Source organism: Acomys minous, assembly GCF_964271855.1.
Source record: "Acomys minous genome assembly, chromosome: 6".
In the NCBI taxonomy this organism is placed as follows: domain Eukaryota; kingdom Metazoa; phylum Chordata; class Mammalia; order Rodentia; family Muridae; genus Acomys; species Acomys minous.
Window position 1 is genome coordinate 81320454 of NC_140487.1, and position 25044 is coordinate 81345497.

The 25044-nt window shown below is 42.2% G+C and overlaps 1 pseudogene across 1 annotated transcript in view; it reads right to left on the minus strand.

The window, feature by feature from the left end:
- LOC311600661 (leptin receptor-like) overlaps positions 1-21978 on the minus strand; it is a 53417-nt pseudogene extending 31439 nt beyond the window's left edge. Inside the window, exons 1-4 of the transcript XR_014783640.1 lie at positions 21740-21978; positions 17586-17645; positions 14094-14423; positions 11698-11821 (exon numbers count right to left, since the gene is read on the minus strand). The product of XR_014783640.1 is annotated as a leptin receptor-like (transcript). The remainder of the gene's footprint in view (positions 1-11697; positions 11822-14093; positions 14424-17585; positions 17646-21739) is intronic.
- Positions 21979-25044: the final 3066 nt, after the last annotated feature.

A 25044-nucleotide genomic window follows, 5' to 3' on the forward strand; every position in this document is an offset into this window, starting at 1 on the left:
GACTGGGGACCTCCTAGATGAGCTCTATCTGGTAAGGACATCCACAGCTAACAGCCTTAGATTCCTCCAGAGGCTGATAAACTCTCTTGCTGGGTCCTGCTCCAAAACAGGAGATATAGGCCTAATGACTGCCACACATGTGGAGACCTGCATAGTATTGAGAAAAAAGCTTTGTCTAGGTGGATGTATCAGATGTTATTGGAGACCATTGATAATACCCTCGAAAAATTATGTGCAGACTTACCCTTGGGATGTCAACCACTGAGCAGTTAAGTTGGCTCAGCGATCATGTATATTCCTGACTCCTGCACTTTATTAGCTATCTGATAACGCTGTGTTTGTTCTGATTCTTGCACCCTGCTTCATCCAATTTTTAAAATGGCAAGTGAGCAATAACACTGAGGTCACTGCCAGTCAGCTTCTGGTTCAGTACCAAATAGTCCCTAGCACAGAAGCAGATGGCTAGTATGAAACCCCTTTTTAAAAAATTAAACAGGAAGAAATGTTGGGAAACCCTGTTGTTAAGGTCTATGTCTGGCATTTCCAGATAGCCTCAGAGCTCAGTATAAAATGGCGGACACTATCTGTCAGCAGGACTCTCTCTTCTCTGCCTGATCTGGAGAGCCTGAACCCCTACATCCTCTGATGGATGAGTGCCATGTAGCCCTAAAGGAAAAAACAGGTTTAACTCCCTTCCTCCCAATAGAACCTGTTCACCTGCTCAGTAAGTACCCAGGGATTGCTGTCTATACCCACCCTATGCTAATAAGATGTCTTGGTCTTAGCTCTCAACCAATGGCTTTTAATTGTACCTGGAGTTCTTCCCCCACCTATAAGATAATTAAGTACTGTGTTCCCTCTCTTATGATAGGACTGCCTGATTGTGGGTAAATCAAGTATCCCTAGCACCCCCAGCCCCATCAAATCAAACACATTTACCCTCAAAACCCCTCCCACAACCCAAGGTTTATAATTCACTGTTTCACACAAAATAAAGGGGGACCAGCATCATCCATTAAAAAATGTAAATGCTACACCTGTACCTGCGACTCACTGGATCAGCCTAGATGGGATACACCTTACTGAGGAGGGGAGTTGTATTATACTAAGTTCTCTGTCCAAATAAATGGAAAAGCAACAAGGACAAGAGGAAGGAGCAAAAAGAAAAGCGTAAAGAGAAAGAAATGAATCTGAGTATTTCTCATTAGTGATATAACAGCACAGAGGGGAGGGACGAGCCACACTAGCTTTGGACCACAATATTCTGACTATGTAACCTTTAGCCTTAGTAGACTAAATGGTTATAGACAATTATGTGCTCTGAGATGTTTCTGTTTCATAATGCTACATGCTCACCATTCCCAAACTTATGTGCATACTATGACTAAGCAAATAATGGATATATTTTCCTATTATAGGAAAGAGAACTAAGCTTCTTGATACTAAGGAAGAACATGGAGGGAAGGAGATGGGGAGAGGAAGAGAGAGAAAGAGAAAGGGAGGGAGGGGAGAGGGAGAGACAGAGTCAGAGACAAAGACAGAGAGGCCATGGGGAAAATAGCAGTCAGGAGTGGTAGCACATGCCTTTAATTCCAGCTCTTGGGAGTCAGAGACAGATGGAGGTGCCAGCCTGGTCTATAGGGTGAGTTTTAGGCCAACCAGAAACAGACACAACCAAGACAGAGAACTCTTTTCTTGGGCTGTGGGTTGAGGGTGGGAGTGGGGGGCATTGGTGTGAACACAGATTCAGTCAGTCACTATGGCTATGTGTGCATATAGAGATATACAACCATACAGACTTGTATACACATGTGTAACTGACTAACTGCCTCTGTCGTCTGGATGGTTAGAAGCAATGCCAACTGACCAACTAAAGAAGCCTCCAGATGGAGTTTCATAACTACCATTGTCCAATAAAATTCTACATGGCCACTTCCAGTGTAGGTAGAATACGACAGGAGCACCCTGTAATGCTGGAAAAAGAGAGTTCTCAAAAAAAGATAGTAAAAGGGGATGGAAAAATAACAGGACCCAAGAGCCATCTTGAACTGCCTCTTACCAGGCAAGCACAGACTAGTCAGTGTAAGGACAAAACAGTGGTAAATGGTGACACCCATAAAATTGAAGAAGGGAGGGTGAGAAGGGAGGGTGTGAAAAAGGGAGGGAAGAAGAAGGGAGGGAAGAAGAGGGAAGGGAAGAAGAAGGGAGGGAGAGAAGGCTGACGAAGACCATCGTCCATGCATTATCTAGATTATAGCCCTTGATAATTAGCCTTCTCTTCTACAAGCTTTTCTTACCTGGTATCTTGAGGAGGCTGATACTTAACTCAGGTGTCAAGGTGAACACATTAAAAATTTTCTGACTATGTTCTGGCTTCAAGAACTTTACCCATGAGTCTGAGCTCCCTCATACTCTCTTTGTCGTCTTAATTCAGCGGCATTTCCGGGCACGATGAAAATTCCCCAGCCCTGTGCTGCATTCTGGAAATTTCTCCCACCCTACACAGGTAGGGCAATTCAGAGCCTGCTTTGTTTTCCACTCTCAAGAATCTAAGGCCTATTCCACTTTCTCCCAATATCAAAAGAGTAACTTCCCTCAATTCACAGCTTCCTACTTGTCTGTGACAGAAATGTCCCAAGCTCTTTTATTTTCTGAGTTATCTTTGTTGTGTTTTATATTAACTCTTGAAGAGAAAACCGTATTCGGTCAGTCTAAAACGTTGTTTTTAAAGGTGCAGTGGATGGGGTACAGTTTGATGGAAATGCATAATCAAAGAGGTTTAAGTTGCATGTGGCAGTTATTATAATGTGTCTACCAGCAAAGTGAGAAACCAACAACACAGGAATATAAGAAAATGACAAAAAAGAAGTCCCTGAGGTGACATCAATACATAGATTTCAGGGCACTTTAAATTGTATGGGCTCCAACATGGTCAATTTGGTAGATTTGGGTGGGAGGCATAGGCATCCACCTATTTCTATTTTCTCAGTGACAAGGGTGTAGACATCTCTGGGTCTCTTTAGACCACTGTCTGGGACACCAGTGACAATGCTAAATGCTATCTAGGCAGGATGGAAGAAAGGGTTTATTGTAGATAAATGGGCGAGCATAATCAGAGGCAAGGACATCTTGCAGAGTGCAGAGTGGGCATGACCAGACTGAGCTCAGACATGTAAGGAGAGGAGTTGAAAACAAGTACCTCAAAGAGAGGTTTCCTCCCAGAGCCTTCCTGTTACCTCTGTGGGTAATCGGGTGTCAGGTACCTCCTCATAGAGAGGGAAAGAAATAGGACTGACTTACATCAAAATTGGATGTGAGCACAGCGAGGGGTGAATCTGTGCAGTGAAGCAGTCTGCCAGGGGAAAGTCAGGACAAGACTGGAACGTCTTTCTTAAGAAGATGACAAAAAATAAAAAATAAAAAATTAAATTAAATTAAATTAAAATTAAAATAAAAAAAGAAGATGCAAAATGGGAGGGTTGCTTCCAACCAAGAATGGTGGTCTGATCCAAAAGACTAGCCAAGAAAGTAAAGGGTAGAACAAAAGAATCCAGGTAAGCAAAAATGGATAGATTATATGAGGGTACACAGCTGGGGGAAGGGCATTACAGCCCCTGGGAAGAAGTTTAGCATGTGGGACAGGGTATACCAGCCATTCCATGTAAGAGGTGAGGATTGAGTGATGCCTGGAGAACTGGTTGCCAGGTCCACTTTGATATGGTAATGGGCACTTCAGTTAACCATTTGCCCAGGGTTTGAGACCTATCAGGAAAGTCAAGAATGCCAGACAAAGCACACTTAGACTCTGGCAAGTATTCGAAATAGAAAGAAAAGGAAACACTGTGATGTTCTGAGTAGCTCCAGAGAGATGAACAGACCACATGGCAGTGGCTCCATAAATCACTGTGTGGGAAAGGAGCTTCTGGGCAGAATAGACTATCCCACTAAGAGGCTAATTAGTGCACCCCTCAACTCAGCAAATATTAGTGTACCTCTCCACTCAGCAAATCTCCAGATGAAAAGGGTTTCTGGCAAGATGAAAATGAGAGAATGGACTGGCCCACTGACTGACAGGGCAGCTAGATTAATGCTTAAACAGAGATAGTTTAAAAGAGCAGGTCTCTCATAATTCTGGTTGTGAGCCTAACCTTTAACACCGGTGCTATCTTAATGTTAGAGAGAGTTGTGGATGACTGTTCAGGCAGCAAACTACCTCTGTCATGTTCTCACTTTCGAAATGGCTAACCTGAACTTTCTGTCTACTCAGGTAATTAATTTTATTTCTTCTCAAATCTTTGATGGTGTTGAAGACCAGGTAGTTCAGTTTTACAATTAAGCTTAATGGTTTAGGGCTGAAGATGTTTTTAGATCTAGATAGATGTTTTAAGTTGATAAAGGTGAAATATGATAGATATTGATTTACATTCAGAATTTTAGATGCACCAAGATAGGAAAGTTGTTTTCAAGTTTGCCAAAACAATATGAATGTAACACGTATGTAATACCTGATCATTTTTTAATTCTTCTTGCTGTAGGTAATTGATTGTATATATGTGTAATAATATAAACGTATATGTAAAAAAAAGAATAATAATAAAAAATAATAACACCTACATTTAAAAAAAGACCAGGTCTCCCCAGGGCCAGAAGTCAAATTTTGATTCTGTTGTTTTGGTTTGGATTGGAGCTTTGTTGGGACAGGGTTTCTCTATGAAGCCTTGGCTGTCCTGGACTTGCTTTATAGAACAGCTGGCTCTGAACTCACAGATATCCATCTGCCTCTGCCTCTGCCTCTGCCTCTGCCTCTCCATGTGCTGTGATTACAGGCCCATGCCACTGCACCCTGCCTGATTGGTTTTTTTTTTTTGAGACAGGGTTTCTTTGTGTAGCCCTGAAACTCACTCTGTAGACCAGGCTGGACTCAAACTCCGAGATCTACTTTTCTCTGTCTCACAAATGATGGAATCAAAATCATGCATCGCTACATCTGGCTTTAGCATCTGTTCTTCGTTTAACTGTTTATCTATTTAATCACTGTACAGCCTGTTCGAAGCCCACTCTTCCTCTCCTCCTAGTCAAATCCTCACACCACTCTCCCCCATTGCCGGGGTGGGTTAGTACCCATAGGGGGCCTCCCATTCTCTAAGGAGAAGGGTAGTGGGTCCTAGAATCTGTTCTTTTGAACAAGAAGAAGAAGCTTTGCCTTAGCAGGCCTCCAAAGAACCCAGATACGTCCACATTTTCATGGAGCAATTTAAATTCTAAAGAGGGGCTTTTCTTTCTAATGTTACCAGTGGAATAACAAACAGAGTCCAACATCATGAATGAAAGCTCCAGCCTCATTGGCTTACCAGCTGACTACAATGTGTCTAGTCTCACACATGAGGACATAGGAATTATGTAGCATCTAGTCACTCCAGAAATATTAGTCAAGAAATGGCTTCTGGGCAAAGTCACAGGAGAAACTGAGCTTTTAGAACAAACTGTGGTAGGCCAGTGAGGTAAGGAAAGGCTAGTGACCCTAGGTAACTTGAAAAATATGTCTGCTTGTCTGTGGTTAAGCAACCTCCAGAACCTCCCCATCACCCCTGTGGGTTATCTGGGGTAGAGCACTTCCTGGTAGAGAAGGAGATAAACAGGGCTGACTTAACACTGTGTCCATTAATACTGGACACAAGCACATCAAGGGCTGAATATGTCCAGTGGATCAGCCTGCCAGGAGAGAATTCACCAAAGGACTTGGGTGTCTCATGAAGAAAGGGCTGAAGAAAGGAGGTCACAAAGAAGAGACTAAGTATGTCAAGATATAGACGCCAAGACTCATGAAGGACCATTTCTGAAGTCACAGGGGAATGGGATTAGCATGGGTGAGGGGAGAGCTAGTTAAACTATAAAATGAATTCCTCACACTGAGTGTATAGGAAGAGCAGGTTTATAAGTGATGTTGAAGTCAGGAGAACGTACATGACAATAGTAAATTAGGTGGGATCAACAAGTACAGTGAAACCATCCAAGCCACTGAAGGTCATGTACATGGATTTTGAAACTACCACATGCTGAAAAGAAATGGATGAGTGAAAAAATCAGCTTTTAACAGCCAGGAAGGTCCACCCTCCCCAGCATGACTTGGCAAGCAGCTCTTCCTCCCCTGCCTTGGACCCTCTTCCCCTGGGTCCGCTGGATTCCCAGTTCAACCACCCTAAGCCTTCAGTCTTCCAGCTCTGCTGTCTGCATCTTGGATACTGGCAGATGCTCTTCAGTATCTCCTGCCCACTGTTAATATATGCTGGACACTGCTTGCTTTATGTGTCCTGTCCTCTTTATTACATGACCACACTTTCAAACTTGGCCATAGCATTTTTTCGTTTCTCAAGTACACTTTAGCTTTACAATGAAGGGTATTTCCACCAAATTGAAGCATTTCATCCTGCTGGGAAGTTCTTTAAGCCAAAAGGCAAACAACTCAAATAGCTTCAGGAAGCCCCCAAACCTGACTAGACTCATTAGGCCCCTCCCTACCTGAGTAAACAATAAACAGAAACCACGCTGACTGAAAAGGGTTTACATCAAGTGAACCACTAGGAAACTCAGCTAGTCTGTTCAGCTGCCTGCAGGTGAGCAGTGTGTTCTAGGACCCCAGCTTCCATGAGCTGTCACCCATGCTGGGGTGGCCTTTGGTGATGTAGCTGTCTTTGACTTATTTCTTCTCATGTCAGTAACCTTGCATCCACATCCCTGTAAGTAATCCCAATAAAGTCATTGGTTCACCAAGATGGACTTGGTGGTATCCTTACTTTGGTGTGTCATGGTTCGTTATCTGGAGTGAATAGTCATGTGTGTTTCTCCCCAGGAAAAATCTTGTCATACAACAAAGGGGAAATTTATGGTCACCCACACTCAGCTCAGAAAGTGGGGCACACAGTAGGGACCTTACAAAAGAAAGAAAGTCTTCCTCTCTGATCTAAAATAAATGTTTAAACAGTCTAGAATATCATGTTTCTTAGAGTACCTCCCCTTCAGTTTCTCATACAATCTTTAATATCTGAACTCAAACAACACTTTTTCTTTGGGGACATATTTATAGATTTTTAAATCTTTTCTAAACATCAGATTTTAGCTCCTGGAAAAATACACTTTTTTTCCACACTTTGGAAGATTTCTCTTGTGAATTTTCATGGGACAAAAAGGTGATTTCCTTAAGATAAAATAATATCTTTAATTACTATTTTAAAGCAAGTCACAACACTTCTGAATCAGTAAACTAAGCCATAGAGCCGTGATGCATAAAGCATTGTGCATAAGGGCATTATTAAATCATTCAGAGGTGTCAAAATAGTCTCCAAAGTGTTGCTTTCTGGAATGACATTCCACAGCAGCTAACAGCCTAGAATCAGTATCTGGAAATAACACAACCTATATTCTCTCTGGCTCCCAATCCTCCAGCCTGTCAGTAAAAATAACCTTCCTGGGCATAAACACCACAGAAGCAGACATCTCCTACTGACGAAAAAACAAAAACAAAACAAAACAAAACAAAAAAAAACAACAGAGAGCTTCCCACCCATGAATACAACCACAACTTCATGACCCAGCACCAAAATTAATTTTTAAAATCTAGAAAAGAAAACTCACAAAGTTTCTATTGACTTGACTACTTTACAGTGCTCCCTCATTGCCAGAAGGATGGCTCTGGGTGGAGCACTCATGGAATAAGACCCAAGCTGAAGTTCTGGAAATCCTGGCAGATTATGCCATAGGCAGTAACTGCCCTTGGCATGCTGAGCAAGCAAGGGTGAGAGTCAATGCCCTAACAGCTAGATATAGGCCTAGTGGGAGGGGTGGGGTGCAGAGGGGGGAGCCAGAGGGAGGGAGGAGGGAGTGTGTGTAACCATGTGCCCTTTGGAAGCAGTTTCCATTGAGTCAAGCGCACTCTCCCCATGCTTTTCTACTGCTGTGGTTTAAAAAAGAAAAGAGCTGACCAAAAACAGCTTGTGGGAGAAATTGTTTGTTTGGCTCAGAAGTTACAGTCCATCCTGGGGGAATGCTGCTTCAGGAGCTTGGAGCAGAAAGCTCAGAGGAGCACTGCTTAATAGCCCACCTGCCCAGAGCAATCAGCAATCAAGAGCATGATCTGCAGTCACATGCACAGGGCAGCCTGATGGAGCCAACCCTCAGCTGAGAGGAGGCCCTCTTCACCAGCACATCCAGACTTGTGTCAAATTGACAAAATCTAAGCGGCACACCCAGCTGCTTGTGTAATCTGACAGATTATGATTTGGTTAGTTAGTTCCCAATCTAACCTGCCAAAAGTGGAAAATAAACTAGAATCTAATTATGATTTTTCCCCATGTATCTGATGAGTCAATTTATGCTAGGTGCAAGGACTTAGTCAAATTCATCCTTTCAGTACTCTCTCTTTACAATTTTTAGGTAAAAATAAAGGCAAGCATGGAGATAAAAATATAGTAGTTCTAAAAGTTGTAAAACTTCTGCCTGTGTTAAATGGTTAACTTGGCTGTGTGGAAGAAGAACAACTGGGCCTGCACTGGCTCTTGTTTCATTATTTACATTAAACAGAGCACAGAGGGGAAGAGTGTCACTGTGAGCACCTGTGTGGAGGGGCAACTGCAGCTTGGCAGCCCTCTCCCCATGCAGGTGCGTGCAGCTGCAGCTCTGCAGCACTCTCTCCTGCAGGTGTGTGCACCTGCAACTCAGCAGGACTCTCCCCATGCAGTTGTGTGCAGCTGCAGCTCTGCAGCACTCTCCCTGTGCAGATGTGTACAGGCTCCAAGGTCTTTATGAACAGATAGTCTACCACAGAATTGAAGGTTATAAGTCTTCATATTTGACACTTGACACTTCCTGCTCCTAACTGCCCCCTCTCCCTGCAGCTGCTCCTAACTGCCCCTCTCCTGCAGCAGCTTCTAACTGCCCCTCTCCCTGCAGCTGCTCCTAACAACCCCTCTTCCTGTAGCTGCTCCTAACTGCCCCCTCTTCCTGCATCTCTTCCATACTGCCCCTCTCCCTACAGCTGCTTCCCTCTCTACCTGGGTTAGTTATCTTCACTTTCCAATTACCTGTGTTTCATTGTAATACTTTCTGCCTCCCTTAAGATATGCTTTTCTCCTTTCATGATACCATCTCTAAACTCTTGAGCTACCAACACACATATAAATACTATAAGACACACACAGGGACAGAGAGAAGGGGGGAGGGAGGGAGGGAAGGAGGAAGGGAGGAAGGGGGGGAGGAAGGGAGAGCGGAGAGAGAGGTCTGTCATAGATGGTCTTTATGTTCAGGTATTTTTGTTCTATTTCTGATTTCTTCAAAGCTTTCAACATCAAAAGATGGTGAACTTTGTCAAAGGCCTTTCCTGAACCAACTGAGATGATCTTCTGATATCTTTCCTTAAGTATATGTGTGTGGAGATTGTATTTAATGATTTGTGCATGTTGGGCTAACAGGAACAAAGACCGTTGCCAAGGCTCACAATGACTTACCAAGAGTTTTAAATGTGTAAGAGAGACAGTATAAAGATTTCCCTCTGACAAGTGGGAAGGAAGAGCTAAGAACAAACATATTAGACAGTAGACTAAGTGTTCGTATTTAGAGTTAGAGTTGATTGTCAAATCAGTGGTCCCCTTTGACTCTGAGCATGACTCTGAGAAATCAGCTACACTTTACCTAAATTACAGCTGTAAATTTCTCAAGCCTAGGACTTTTAATCCAATCGCTTAAAAAATATAATTCTCCTCTCATACAGATAAAATGACACATACCAAAGGCATTGCCATACCAATCATTTTAGCCACTGATGACCACAGAAGAGCTGAGTGTACATAATAACTCACGTGGCCATTCAGGTGAATAGAAAAGGAAATAAATTCCACTTGACAAAGTACACATTTTTGGTAAAGCAAGTAAGTAAATAAGGCACGGTCTAGAGGCATCACAAACATCTGTTCTTCCCTTTATCCCCAGTATCTCCTGTTGGACTTTGGATTCTTGGCTCTGGAGCTTCTGCTGTGTTCTAAGAGGAGGTATCACTTCACCACCTGCCTTCTAACCTAAAGGTGGGACCCCTGTGCTTGGTCATAAGCACATGCCTTTCAAAACACCTGGACTAAGCCCAAAGAATTCATGTTGTTTTGGTTTGTGTTGTGGCCCACCGACACTAACCAGGACCACCAGAGTGATCATGGCTTTGAAACTGTCCATTAGAGCCTGGTGAGTTCACCACTGGGTACCAAGTAAAAAGAATGATTCCTCCTCTCCCAGAGTCTAGCTGTAGCTATTAGTTTAGTGTGGAAGGTATAGCTGTTTGAATAAGAATGCCTCCCCTAATAGACTCACATATTTGAGTACTTGGTCCCAATTAGTAGAACTGTTTGGAAAGGAGTACAAGGTGTAGCATAGTAGAAAGAAGGGTGTCACTAAGGGCTGGATTTGTCTAGCACCATTCCCAATGTCCTTGCTGCCTCCTAGTTTGCATTCCGAGATGTGAGCTCTCTGCTGTCCCTGCTGCCATGCCTTTGTTCGGCCATCATGTTGGACTCTAACCCTCTGAATCCATAACCACAACTAAATTTTATAAATTTTATATATTGTTTGGTGATGGTATTTTATCACAGCAATAAAAAAGTAACTAATACAGAGACTAGAGCCCCATGAAACCCTCCCACTTCCAAGACTGACAATTGACAGAACCAGTCTTGAGAAGGCCAAGTGCAGGCAATCACAGCTGCTGTGAGGTCATGATTGTAATGCCTGTGCTCTGCCACAGAAGATGGCTTTCTACAGACCCACTCTATCTTCTAGCTCTTACTATGTAGTTGTTTTTAAGGATAGAAGTGAATGAGTTGTTTTATCTTAAGCCCTTTGGACCCTCACAGAATCTTTAAAATAGAGAGCTATACAAAACATCTATTGTCTTTATAATGGGTCTATTAATCAATACAATGTGGAGACTAGGGCCTTCACTTTCTTCCTCATTTCCTTTCATCTCTGAAGCATTACCAGTTCTTTCAATTTGGGTGTTCTCCTGGACACACCTTTAATCTAGCTACCATTTATAGATGGCTACTCCCACAGGAGGGCTGCCTATAGACCCAAGTCCTCCTGCCATGGCCATTTTAAGTTCTACTGGCTTCGTGAGCTCACCAGATCACTAGAAATCTGGAAACACTTCCCGTTCTTCATTACATCAACCCCTCAACAAAACTACAGCCCTTCGAACATGCCTCCAACTGCTGCCCATCCAGCCAACTTCTCTATGTTGTTTCTCCCTAAGGATAATATCAAGGTTTTTTTTTTTTTTAAGGCATTCAGGTTGGCAATGTTTTCAATGTAGATTGTACACAGTGAAAAATCACCTCTCATAGTTAGCAAGTGGATAGGGATACATCATAAAGAGCATGGGATAATTTATATAGTAAACACATTAGGCAATTCATACAGAGGAATTTGACAGTGTTCACATTTCCTTTCATCCATCCATATCTCTGTGCCTAAATAAACAGGAAGTGTAAGGGGAAACCTAATGGAGAAGATTGTTGTGTAAAAGGCATCCAAACCACTGTCTATAATGTACATAGCAACAAAAGTAAGTGCACGGATGGGAAAAGGATCATAATCCACTTCAGTGCTGTAAACAAATCAGGTCATGGGACAAGCCAAATGGATTTCATTGGTACTCACAGATCATATAATAGATGGACCTTAGAGTCATAACTCTTGAAAGGGTTCTTAAGTAATGGTTCCAGATGACAGATGAATAATGTCAGGTCCCCTTTCATCCAGCACGCTATGTCCCAGTTTACACCTGCATTAAAAGTAAATTGCATTAAACCTGAAAAACACCCCATACAACTCAGTGAACAAGAAGTGCTCAGTTGAATTTGGCAGTGTTCTGAGACACATTCCGCTGCCCATTCTGAAGGGGGAAACAGGCCCTGTTAGAGATGTGTTTGCACAAGCTGTTCAGTGCCTTTCATCCTCAGTTTACTACCTCAGATCCTCACCCAACCTCTTTTAAATCAAAGAACTAAATTCAATTATTGTTTCTCAACTTGGTTTTAAGCTCAAGCTACCTAAATAGACCAAGTCTCATTTTTATTTATCTTAGTTAATGATTACTTTTGAAGAGAAATTAGTACGTCAAATAAGACAACTAACTACCTGTAACCACTTGTAACTCCAGCGCCCAGGCCATCTTCTGCTCTCCCCAGGCAAACGAACACACGCACCATCACTCACAGCAAAACACACATACATGTGTAAGTAAAAGTGAAAGTAAACCTTCAAATAAATATATGACTAAAAAACAAAACTAACTTAAGACAACACTAGCATATTTTTCCAAATGAGAAATATTTCCAATTAACTGGGTACCCTATATAGAGGGGAAATGAAATCTACGTGAGAGAATAATAAATTGAAATCATTGATAGCCATTACTTACCCTATTCATTTCAGTCCTAATACTTCAATTCCCTTAAAAGTTAACTAGCTATTATCTATTTGTAAAATAAAATTAAAATACATAATATGGTAATTATGTCCCATCCAGAAGTAAAGAATGTGATAAAGTCTTTGTTATTTAAGACTTTGCTTACTCTTAGCATAGTTAATAATCAATGGATTGGCTAAGCCATTCCTTTACTAATTAAAAAAAAAAGCTTCACTCAAAATGACATTAACATTTATGAACTAAATTGGAATTATTCCTGCCAACATGTTTTTAAACTCTAGTTTTATAACATAATTACATTTCATAATTATTCATTTTTCAATGACTTGTTTTATTTCTCTGGGTATCTCCGTGAGTTTAAGTGCACCAAAGGCATGCAAGTATGCAGAGGCAGGAAGAGGGTATCAGTTTGCCTGGAACTCAAGTACAAGGCAGTTCTAAGTCTCCTGACATGGATACTAAAAACTAAACCTGGGACCTCTGCTAGACCAGCAAGTGCTCTTACCCACTGAGCCATCTGTCTAACCCCTTCTTAGTCATCAACTGATTTCAGCATGGGTGCCTTTCCCCAGATAATTTTTTAAGGTGCTAAATAGAGCAGATGGGGAAATTATGGCAACATCTGAAGATTTCTTTGATTTGATTGGGTTGTTGAGACAGGGTCTCATTCTGTAGCACAGACTGGAACTCACAATCCTCCTGACTTCACTTCTCACCTGCTACTATTGCAAGTTGGAGACACTTCTTTTATTACAGTGAGGGATAAAAATATTTTCTTTATTACTGGGTAGAGATCAAGGCTACCATTAAGCATTCTGCAGCACAGAAGTCATTCATAATTAGATATTGTTTCTACTTAAAATTTACTTTTTTCTGCTTCCAAGAAAATTTAGACCTTGCAGAGTGCATTTACAGGAAAAAAAGTTGCCCTAATGACAGTTTTATAGGATATAAAATGATAAGAGTGTTCTTGTTAGTCACACAATGAATCCTAACTTTAATACTAATATAAAATAATAATATATTTTAATTACATAATAAGACATCTAATTCATACAACTTTTAGAGAATTAAAAAATCTTCTTGGTGCCAGGCATGGTGGTGCATGTCTTTAATCCCAGGACTCAGGAGGCAGATGCAGGTGGGTCTCTATGAGTTAGAAGCCAGCCTGGTCTACAAAATAAGTTCCGGGACAGCCAGGGTTGCTACGCAGAGAAACCCTGTCTCAAAAAAAATTTTTTAAGCCAAACAAACAAAAAAAAACCATTTGATGGATGCAGGCAGAACACAACACTATATACTTGGGACATGGAAGTTTTAGCTGTTCATTGCTTCACTTCGAGATGCTCCTAGAGAGAACCACTGGAGGGAAGGCTTCGGGGCTCCGGGCTCCTGCTGAGGTTCTGGGTTCTGATTTCTCCAGGTTCCAGCAGAAGAAATTCTGCTCATTACACCAGGAGAATTGTTCCTCGGAACTGATATCCTTACAGTTTTGTTATTGTATTCACTAATCCTCTTTCCCTATTGTTTAGGTTAGTCAGGTTATAAGGGACATACGCTTAGTTAATAAGTTCATAATAAAATATATTTGTTAAGAATATTGAGCCTACATGGAAGTACTTACCCAGCTGGTGAAAAACTAAAGCATTCACACTTGAAGCCAGTGTCCTCTCTTCGGTGTTGTCCGTGAGTCCAGAGCAGTTTTTACCTTGTTCATTCCCAAAGCAACAGTGGAAAATTGTTTTGGATAACTCAGAAATGTAGATACCACTCGAATTAAATTTAGCTTCCCCAGAGGCTTCAGGAGCACCAGTCGAATTTGAGGCATCCTCTGTGATCCCAGCAGGCGAGGGAAAGGTGTCGTTCTTTGTATTTGGTGGTGCACAGAGCAACTGAAATCTCCAGGGAGAAACTGGATATGCCAGGTTAAGGGCAGCTATCAAATAAAGAAATTCTGTTAGGGCGCAGAAAGATAATGAAAACAAGTGATCATTTTGATGATGATGTAACTGGAAAGTTTTTGAGATTAAACAGCGCATTACTCAGAAATACTTACCCTTCAGGGTTTTCGCTCAGTATCCAAGGGCTACCTCTGATCTCCCGCCTGCCAGTGTATTGGACTTAAAAACGTGATATATTTACTGAACTAATTCCATTCTCTGGCAACATACCTTTGGTAATTCTTGCATCAATTTTCCTTATTAGTCTAACATGCTTATGTTTTACTATGAGAAAATTTACATTAATTCTAACTCACAGAATAAGTAAGATGTATCTGGATATCTAATTATATCAGTAAGCACGAAAACCCTCTTAATATTCATTAAGGGTCACAACAGTGTGCTAACACTTTTCACTGAATGTTTTTGGAGACAACAGTTGCAATGTCTCCTGGACCTTCCCAGGAGCCTCCAGGTGTATGATGTCATATAAAAAATGCCACATGCACTCCCCAGGAAATGACACAAAACAACAGATTACCTCCAGGAAACTCACACTACTGGTAAACCATTACCTTTTAAACATATAACTAGGAGCACTCACAGCACTGTACCCGAAAGCCTCATATTCTAAGTGTATCTTTAAATAAGTGCTTTCTGAAAATAAGCAATCAACTCTCTAAACTTCTGCACTTTATAAATGAATCCAAATAATCCGGTGACTTTCTCGATGTGTATATTCCCCAGTACAGAGTGAGAATTCTGAGAAGTGTGTTTGGATTTTTATGGAATGAGAGTTTTGAAGGATTAAATATAAGAAAATATAAAAGGTCAGAAACAAACAATGTTCTTTGCTGTCTAAATGGAAAAATAAACCACATAATTCAAACAAAGGCATAATAATTCCAAAGGTCAAGTATAGAACTAAGCCATGGGAGGACACAGGAAATGGACACATATATCCCTAAGTAGACACCACAATGACTCAGTCTGCAGGATTCCATCAAGGCCACTGGACAAACAAAATGGACTGCTGATGTGACTTCAGATGACAATGAACACCACAATATAGGAAAAAGGCTTTCTAGCATGCCTGTAGAACATTTGTATTTCTGTCTATTCAGAAGGTAGAGGTAGGAGGATCACTGGGGCCAATGGTTTTAAGACAAGCCTGTGAAACATCATGAAACTTTTGTCTCAAAAGAATAGGGAAAGCAATAAAAAATGAAGGGAGGGTCTGATTTATAATAACTACATTTTAAAAAGTGTCAAAAAAGTGACACTAACTAAAAAACGTGGCTGAAAGAAATTAAAGACAATACAAATGGAAAAATGCTTTATTTTCATACAATTGAAAAATAGCTATTTTTACCTTTTTAAAAAAAACTACCTCCCAAACAAGCACACAAATTCAGTGCAATCCATATAAAAATGTGGAGAAATAGAAATGAAAGGGAACAGAAAGAGAAATAAACAGTATGAAAGTTCATATAAAACCACAAAAGACCACCGAAAGTAAAAAGAAACAAACAAACAAAAAACCCTGTATGGCTGATGTAGGCTTAATATCCAAAATAAACAAGGGGCCCCACCTCCATGCAGCACTAATTGAGCTCAGTGGGTTTTTAAAAATAAAAACACATGAAGTTGGGATAGAGATGCATTTATTGAGTATGGGGGGCACTGAACATGAGTATGCATGTATGTATGAATACAATACTAAAAACACTCTAAAATATCCCTAAGATGTTCAAAAGACACAAACATCTGCAAGAAGAAGATACACAAGGGCCTACTCTTCCAGAAGACTCAGGTTCAAGTCCCAATACACACAGCATGGTTTACTAAGTTCTGTAGTTCTGGCTCCGGGGACTCAGACAAGTATGCCTGTGATGCATAAACATACATGCAGGCAAAACACAAAGGAAGCAAAACAAAAGAAAGTATGCAAGGAAGCAGCAATGGGTTCGTGAGAAAATGTTCAACCTCACTAAACACCCGATAAATCAATCAAAATCACCATGAGATATCACCAGAGATAATGACAATATATACATTCTCAGAAAATGTTAGGGGAGCAGATGTTAAATGCTCAAAGCATGAAAATGATAATGTGGAACAAAGCACTCATCAGTTCATCTCAGCTCTCCATATTTTACAGACTCCAAAAACATCTCCAAATACACATAATGCCATATAAACACTTTACAATTACAGATGAGTCTGAAAAGTCTAGGCACCAAATATTAAATAATAAAACACATTTCCATGAGTTAAAAAAATGTCATGAGCAATGTATGGCTAATTTCAGACAGGAGAATGTTATGGTTCACTCCAGCAACAGGACTACACACACACACACACACACCACACACACACACACACACACACACACACACACACACACACACAAACACATCTAAAACAGCTTCCTCTGAAGCACAAATCTACAGCGGGTAAGAGGAGGGATGGCTATGCATTAGTCTCGACAAGCTGTGGTATTCAGTGGCCATTCCAAACATATGTGCCATTCCTTGATAATATGTCCTCAGAGCATCATACTGTCATTACAACAAAAGAGTTCACCTGCATTTATCTGTGTGGGTATAGGTGTGTGTGTGTGTGTGTGTGTGTGTGTGTGTGTGTGTGTGTTTCAGACTTTTACACTTAGAGACTAATTGGCTCTTCTGGATGGGTAGCTTTCCAACTGCAAAACTTAGAACCAATCATCCCCTGTGATTACACCATGCATTGCTTATAAAGGTCGTGACATCTGTACACACATCATTGTCATTGTCATCAGTTCTGTTTCTCTAGGGAGCACTAATGCACAGCTTAATGTCGATAACATTTTAGGAAGTTCTCAGATTTGTCTAAGACAAAAAAACCAACAACAAGTTAGTTGAAGTGTATGAAGTAAATATCTCATCAGAAATATAGTCGATTAACAACCAACCTTACAAAAAAATCAAATAGGTAAAACTGAAATGAAATCTTACACTCGTCTTATTTGATGGAGTAAAAACATGTATTGCTCATGGAACTATAGAAAAGCTATGTATAGATGTGGGTTGGGAATACCAAATACCAAAGTTACTGTTCAATATAAAGACTCATCGTTAGAGATTGATCTAGAAAAATATCCTCCCAAATAGACAAAGGTACATGCAACTTACCCCAGTGTAACAAAACCACATAGAATTTCTGACAAATCATCTTACTCCAGAGACATGCACCTGGAAAACAATAAATCAAGAACAAAACAATGCACATAGAAAGGCTTGTATAACTGGCAGGCTGTGGAAAACACACACACACAAAAAGATTAAAAATAAATCTTCAAACTTCCATGCTCCACTATATTGGGCCATATCAGAGAACCACTTCACACTATATATATGTATACGAATCTAAGGAAGTTTACAAAAACACAAACATTACATAAAATGACAGAATTTTAAAACTATGATTAAGAATAATAATCAATCAAAAATGGACAGTCTGCCTGGGTAATATAATGTTCTGCTACCACCCTTGATTAGGGAAGCTTCTTTTTGGGGTGGGCGACAATCACTGCTCATCAAAGCCCAGAGAGCAAGAACTCAGGCCCAAGTGGTAAATCTACGTCACTCCTTTCAAGGCTGAAGAAACAAGATAGAAGAGGGGGTGGAAAGAATGTAAGATCCAGAGGAAGGAGTGGGACATGGTGGAGCAATGTGTTTTCAGATATCACATGCTGCTGTATTCCTAAACATTCAGTGGCTGTGACCTGCACAAGACTGGACCTCTCAACATTCTATAATGAAGGCTGAATGGGCTTAATGTGGCCCTACTCTTCCTGAGAATTAACAGGTAGTTAACAGTAGCTATGGAAGAGAGAGACATTATCTTCAGCGATGCAGCCACTGGTAAGCTCACCCATGTAAATAATGCCTCATCCATGTTCCAGGAGGTAAACCCAATTGATCTATTTGGTATTAGCCATAAAAGAGGAGTAGTTGACTCAAGAAAAGAGTTAGCACACAAGTACTCTTCAGAAATGAGGATTATTAGGAGTAAGTTCTTGGATACCATGATCAGGCCTCGAAGCAGGGAATTTAGAAAAAATAAAATAAAATGTGTCATAAACAGCATAACAGGGCCTTAAATCGAAGAGGAGGATTCCCTTTTGAAAGGATCTTCAATAGGAGAGATACCTTAATAAGAATAAGAGAGAGACCCATTGCAGACAGGATGTTGGCGTGAAACCAGAGAACATTAAGAACAAAATCTCTACATCAGAAGGGATGTCTGTTGTTTTATATGTTTTAGGAGGTGAGAGGGAAGTTTTAGACTATCTGGTGTGCAAGGGGCATGAAGGAGACACTTTACTCGATAGGGCCATAAATAAGGAATTATAAAAAACATATCAATCACAGCTTTTAAGTCTATGTTTTAGAGAGACTGCTAAGAGGGATATAGCCTGATTTCTTCAGGCTATGGGATCTGGCCTCTTAGACTGACTAGAGACTTAAAAAAAAAAGGCCCACGATTTAACAAATGGTTCATAAAACAGTCAAACAAAATCAAAGTACAAGAGAAATTAGTTGGAAAAAGGAAGAGGATCCATGGGAGGGGAATAAAGGGATTAATACAATCAAAATATACTATAGACATGTAGGAACATCGTAGTGAGATCTATTGTTATTTCTAAGAAATATGGACTAATAAAAGACTTTTAAAAAATCAAGCAAAGGGAAAACTAATGGGAAGCTGACCAAAATAAGTCTAATGCAGCAAATGCTATTCTAATGCGTCCTAATGTCAAACTAGAAGTCCCACATGTGCTGACATCAAATAAATTCATAGTGCTTAAAAAGGAGGTACAGATAATTCAGGCATCAGACCCTTGTGACCTATTTCATAGGACATTGATACCATTAGTGGGAGACTCATCCTTAATCATATCCGTAAAGGCCTCATTGCTTTGTGTGGTGTGTGTGTGTGTGTGTGTGTATGTGTGTGTGTGTGTGTGTGTGTGTGTGTGTGTGTGTGTGTTTGTTTGTCCCCACATGTGTATTTGTGCAAGTGGAGACCAGAGGTCCATGTCAGATGTCTACCTCAATTGATTTCCCACCTTATGTTTTTGAAGCAAGGTCTCTCACTTGGGCCTGGGGCTTACCAACTAAGCTAGGTTGGCTGGCCAACAATTGCCAAGCATCCTCCTGTCTCCACCTTCAGAGCATTGATATTACCTGGGAGAACAGCTGTACGCAGCATTTACATGGATGCTGACTCCAAACACAGGTGCTCATGCTAGCACCGAAAGAATTGTACCAAGCGATCCACATGTACATCCAAGGCCCCCCTTCCTTAGTTTCAGTATGTAAATTTGGGGTCATATATTCACACCACTCCAGTGGGCACGCTACACCAACAGTTCTCAACCTGTGAGTCGTGACCCCTTTGGCAAACCTCTATCTCCAAAAATCTTACATTATCTTTCATAACAGTAGCTAAAATTATACTTACAAGAAAGCAACAAAAATGATTTCATGGTTGGGGGGTCACCACAACATGAGGAACTTAATTAAAAGGGTCACACAGCATCAGGAAGGTTAAGAACCACTGCTCTACACTGACAGTGAAAAGGAGCAATGTGCTTATAAGTCATTTACACAGAAAGGAGAATTGACTTCCTTGGAAATGTGTGTAATAAAGTATTCTGCACCCCAACACCATCATTGGTAATTAGCGTTCAGCCAGGCAAAGGGAAATAATTGAAAATAATTGTAAAAACCACTTCCTCTCCTCTCAAAAGCATCGATTGAAGACATCTATCTCAGGACTGGGGAGATGCTTGGGGGGTCAGAGCTGTACCAGCAGGAGGACCTGAGTTCAAATACCCAGCACACGAATAAAAAGTCAGGCATAGCTGTGTGTACTTACAACCCCCCAAGGGAGCAAACAAAAGCTCACGGGAGCTCCTTGGCAGCCATTCCAGCTCTACATTTTGTGAGAGACCCTGACTCAAAGGAATACAGTGCAGTGAAAGAACAAGACATCCAACATCTCCTTGTGGCTTCTACATGCCACACATACACACACACACACCTACATACACATACCCTATCTAAAACACACACACCTACATAAACATATGCACATCATACACAACACACTTACATATACACAGAGAGACAGAGTTTTTGAGGTCTCACGTTTAGTCTAGAAATATTTTCAAAGAAAATTAAGCCAATTTTGACTATTATAGACATAATAAATTACTGTAGAATAACTAACATTTAGTCTTGGGCAGTGAAGAAATCTGTTCATTTCCAAAGTGAACTAATTGAAAATAATACTTTGAGAATACTGACTTTATAAACCAAAACAAGTGAGACTATCATAAAAATGACAGCTTAGTCATATTTGATCTATAATACTACTTTTCTGGCAGGGCATGGTGGTGCACGCCTTTAATCCCAGCACTCAGGAGGCAGAGGCAGGCAGATTGCTGTGAGTTTGAGACCAGCCTGGTCTACAAAGAGAGTCCAGGATGTCCAAAGCTGCACAGAGAAACCCTGTTTCAAAAAACCAAAATCAAAACCAACCAAATAAACTACTTTTCAAAAATAAGAGATCAGAAGCTGGGTGCAGTAAAACACTCCTGTGATCCCAGCTTCAGGAGGCAGATGCAGGTGGATGTCTGTGAGTTCGAGGCCAGCCTAGTCTACAGAGTGAGTCCAGGACAGCTAAGGCTACACAGAGAAACCGCATCTTGAAAAACCAAAGGGGGGAGGGAGGTTGCAGAGGGAGGAATGGAGGGAAGGAGATTAGTTTGTCCTGGCCTTTCCTAGATTTCTTTATTCTCCACAGTTCTCTGCAGTCAGTTCACCCCTGGATGGCTCCCATAAGTCAGATTCAACAGGAGGACCCTTCAGGTGACAGAACACCACTGAGGGAAATCATGGCCTCAACCCAAGCAGGAGGCGGGAGGCAGGAACTGAAGCGAGGCCATGAAGAAACACTGTGTTCCAGCTTACAAGTAAGCAAGTTTCTTGCTACAACTTGCTTAGGCTGCTTTCATGTACAGTTCAGGAGCACCAGCTTAGGGGTAGCATGGCCCACAACAAGCTGAACTCTTCCACATCAGTCATCAGTTATGAAAACGCCCCACAGGCTTGCCATTAGGCCAGTCTGATATGGGCGTTTTCTTTCTTTCTTAAAATTAATTCTTACCCAGAGAACCAAGATGGCGGCAAGCAGTGTGGAGAGTGTTCGGAAGCTCCAGTGAACAATTCAGGGAATTGCACAGATTTCTGAGCCAGGAACATTAAGGTCCACACACCACGGCAGCAGGAGTGCTCCACGGTTCGGAGGGACCAAGGTGCAATTCTGCCCGAGGCACTAGCTCAGCTCAACCACAGCTCCCCTGCTGTGACGCAGGCTGGACGGACTGCTCAGTTCCACCCTAGGCGCCAGCTCAGCACAGCCGCAGTTCTCCTGCTGTGACGCAGGCTGGACGGACTGCTCAGTTCCACCCTAGGCGCCAGCTCAGCGCAGCCGCAGTTCTCCTGCTGTGACGCAGGCTGGGCGGAGTGCTCAGTTCCACCCTACACACCAGCTCAGCGCAGCCGCAGTTCTCCTGCTGTGACGCAGGCTGGGCGGAGTGCTCAGTTCCACCCTACACGCCAGCTCAGCTCAACCACAACTCCCCTGCTCTGACGCAGGCTGGACGGAGTGCTCAGTTCCACCCTACACGCCAGCTCAGCGCAGCCGCAGTTCTCCTGCTGTGACGCAGGCTGGGCGGAGTGCTCAGTTCCACCCTACACGCCAGCTCAGCACAGCCGCAGTTCTCCTGCTGTGACGCAGGCTGGGCGGAGTGCTCAGTTCCACCCTACACGCCAGCTCAGCACAGCCGCAGTTCTCCTGCTGTGACGCAGGCTGGGCGGAGTGCTCAGTTCCACCCTACACGCCAGCTCAGCGCAGCCGCAGTTCTCCTGCTGTGACGCAGGCTGGGCGGAGTGCTCAGTTCCACCCTACACGCCAGCTCAGCGCAGCCGCAGTTCTCCTGCTGTGACGCAGGCTGGGCGGAGTGCTCAGTTCCACCCTACACACCAGCTCAGCACAGCCGCAGTTCTCCTGCTGTGACGCAGGCTGGACGGAGTGCTCAGTTCCACCCTACACGCCAGCTCAGCGCAGCCGCAGTTCTCCTGCTGTGACACAGGCTGGACGGAGTGCTCAGTTCCACCCTAGGTGCCAGCTCAGCACAGCCACAGTTCTTATGCTGTGACGCAGGCTGGGCGGAGTGCTCAGTTCCACCCTAGGCGCCAGATCAACACAGCCGCAGTTCTCCTGCTGTGACACAGGCTGGGCAGGGTGCTCAGTTCCACTCTAGGCACCAGCTCAGCACAGCCACTGTTCTCCTGCTATGACGCAGGCTGGGCGGAGTGCTCAGTTCCACCCTAGGCACCAGCTCAGTGCAGCTGCAGTTCTCCTGCTGTGACGCAGGCTGGGCAGGGTGCTCAGTTCCACTCTAGGTGCCAGTGCAGCACAGCTGCAGTTCTCCTGCTGTGACACAGGCTGGGCAGAGTGCTCAGTTCCACCCTAGACACCAGCTCAGCTCAGCGGCAGCTCTTCTGCTGTGACACAGGCTGGGCAGAGCGCTCAGTCCACCCAAGGTGCAAGATCAGCTCAGTGGCAGTTCTGCTGTGACGTAGGCTGGGCAGAGTGCTCAGTTCCACCCTAGATGCAATATAAAATATTTAAGAGTTAATCTAACTAAGCAAGTGAAGGACTTGTTTGAAAAAAATTCAAAACTCTGAAGAAAGAGATTGAAGATGACATGAGAAGATGGAATGATCTTCCTTGCTCATGAATTGGGAGAATTAACATAGAAAAAATGGCCATCCTACCAAAAGCAATCTATAGATACAATGCAATCCCTATCAAAATACCTACAGAAATTTTAAAGACATTGAAAGTTCAATTCTCAACTTCATATGGAAAAACAAAAAACCCAGAATAGCTAAAACATTCTTGTACAATAAAAGGTGCTCTAGATCTCAAACTGTACAATAAAGCAATAGTAATTAAAATAGCGTGGTACTGGCAGAGCAACAGGCAGGTTGATCAGTGGAATCGAATTGAAGACCCAGATATGAATCCACACACATATGGTCACTCGATTTTTGACAATGAAGCCAAATCCATTCAATGGAAAAGGGATAGCATCTTCAACAAATGGTGCTGGTCTAACTAGAGGTCTATGTGTAAAAAAATGCAACTGGACCCATATTTGTCACCTTGCACAAAACTCAAATCCAAGTGGATTAAAGACCTCAACATAAAACCAGAGACACTAAGTCACTTCGAAGAAAAAGTGGGGAAGAGCCTGGAACATATTGGCACAGGAGACAATTTCCTGAACAGAACACCAACAGCCCAGGCCTTAACATCAACAATTAATAAATGTGACCTCATCAGGCTGAGAAGCTTCTGTAAGGCTGGAGACACTGTCAACAGAACAAAGTGACAGCCTATGGACTGGGAAAAGATCTTCACCAACCCTACATCTGACAATGGTACAATAACCAAAATATATAAAGAACTCAAGAAATTGAACACCACCAAACCAAATAACCCAATTGAGAAATGGGGCTTGGAGCTAAACAGAGAATTCTCAACAGAGGAATATCAAATGGCTGAGAAACACTTAAAGAAATGCTCAAAATCCTTAGTGATCAGGGATATGTAAATCAAAAAAACTCTGAGATTCCATCTTACACCCATCAGAATGGCTAAGGTCAAAAATTCAAGCGACACTACATGCTGACAAGGATGTTGGGAGAGAGGAACACTCCTTCATTGCTGGTGGGAATGCAAACTAGTACAGCCACTTTGGAAATCTATCTAGTACTATCTCAGAAAACTAGGAATAGGGCTTCCTCAAGACCCAGCTATTCCATTCCTTAGAATATACCCAGAAGGTGCTCCAGCACACAACAAGAAAATTTGCTCAACCATGTTCATAACAGCCTTATTCATAATAGCCAGATCATGGAAACAGCCTAAGTGTCCATCAGTAGAAGAATGGATAAAGAAACTGTGGTACATATACACTATGGAATACTACTCAGCTATTAAAAACAAGGAATTCCCAAAAATTGTGGATAGATGGATTGAGCTAGAAATGATCATAATGAGTGAGTTAAGCCAGAAGCAGAAAGACTCAAATGGTGTATACTCACTTATATCCACATACTAGCCCAAAGGACATGTCCCATGAAAGCCTTCACTTACCAGGAAACTGGGACAGAGGGGACGACATCCTACTGGGACTGTAGATGAGAGAAGCATGGGAGAATAGCAAAATAGAAGGATCCAGAGGGTTCTAGAAACCTACAAGTAGAACATTATGATAGGCAGATTTGGGCCCAGGGGTCCCACTCAGACTAAGGCACCAGCCAAGGACAATACAGGCGGTAAACTTCAAAGCCCTACCCAGATCTAGCCAATGGTCAGAACAGTCTCCACACTTGAGTGGAGAGTGGGGTATGACTTTCTCATGTACTCTGGTACCTTACATTTGACCGTATCCCCTGGAGGGGGAGACCTGGTGGCACTCAGGGGAAGGACAGCAGGTTACCGAGA